Source organism: Propithecus coquereli, unplaced genomic scaffold (assembly GCF_000956105.1).
Source record: "Propithecus coquereli isolate 6110/MARCELLA unplaced genomic scaffold, Pcoq_1.0 Scaffold57, whole genome shotgun sequence".
Taxonomy (NCBI): domain Eukaryota; kingdom Metazoa; phylum Chordata; class Mammalia; order Primates; family Indriidae; genus Propithecus; species Propithecus coquereli.
The window spans coordinates 3,358,281-3,359,490 of NW_012151618.1; the positions used below are offsets into that span (position 1 = coordinate 3,358,281).

Below are 1,210 nucleotides of genomic sequence, written 5' to 3' on the forward strand. Positions count from 1 at the left end.
ATAGATGTTATTCTTATATGTGCATTTTAGAATTCTTAAGGTTTCATGCCTTAGGTTTAAGTCCATTATCTATCTTGAATTGATTTTTGTGAGAGGTGAGAGGTGGGCACTTTTTCTCTGAAATCTTGGCCCTAAAATATTGAACTTTTTCCTCTGTTTGGAATGTCTGTTTTATGATTGTGTTTGGTCAGATTTTAAGGATGTTCTTAAGTTTTTCTGCTTACTGAAGATCATCCAATTTAGTTTCTCACTTATTTTAAAAAATGCCTTAAGTCAATTCACCTGGAGATTAAGGTGTGGTCGTGGTGGCCATTGTTGCATTTGTATAATTGAGTGAGTTTTTTTCACATCTGTTTCTTTATTTACATTATTTGCCATCACATTTAGGCTTAATTAGTCACCTCTATGATTACTTAGGCTAGCAGAGTGTTTTACAAAGAAATAAGTCCAGACCAAAAGGATCACATGGCTGGATTTGTAGTTGGATTTGCAGATTCTGAGCCCCATCCCAAATCTATGGAGTCAGAAGACCTGAAGTTGACACAGAAGTCCACAATGTCAATAAAAGATCACTTATGTGCCTGAGGGCACAGACCAACTTTGAAGGACATGTAATGTTATAATGAGTTTGGGTTTTATTTTTCAGGCAATGGCAAGTGAATGAATGATTTAAAAATATAGGACATTTTAAAATCTGTTTCAATGTAATCTAGGATTATTGATAGAACGAATTTATTGAATAAAGTTCTTATCGTTATCATGACTTTGAGACATCATTGTAATAATTGTAAGAATATAAACCTGAGGGAAAAATGTCTTCTATTTTGTTTACTAGTATATATCCAGGCATATACATTTGTTGAATGAACAAATATGTTAAGGTTAATCTATACATGTAGCCAGTGTCTTTTCTCTCTGTTCCTATGCTGTTGATTCATTACTGGACTGGAGTATTTCTTCGAGCAGTATTTTCTCAAATTTTAAAATTTTTTTCATGTAGTGGCTTTCTAGATGCTTGCAGAAATTTCAATATTTCATTGAAACTGAAAATCATTAAGCACAGTAGTTTTAGATTTAGGTATAGTTCTCTATTTATTGAAGTATAAGTGAATACAATAAAATTACACATATTTAATGTGTATAATTCTATTAGTTTTGGCATATGTATCGAGCCACAAAACTGTTGTTATAATCAAGATAGTTAAGATAC

At 31.8% G+C, this 1,210-nt stretch overlaps 1 protein-coding gene across 1 annotated transcript in view; it reads left to right on the top strand.

The window, feature by feature from the left end:
• UNC13C (unc-13 homolog C (C. elegans)) overlaps positions 1-1,210 on the top strand; it is a 656,589-nt gene that overhangs the window by 412,036 nt on the left and 243,343 nt on the right. The gene's annotated exons all lie outside the window — the stretch shown is intronic.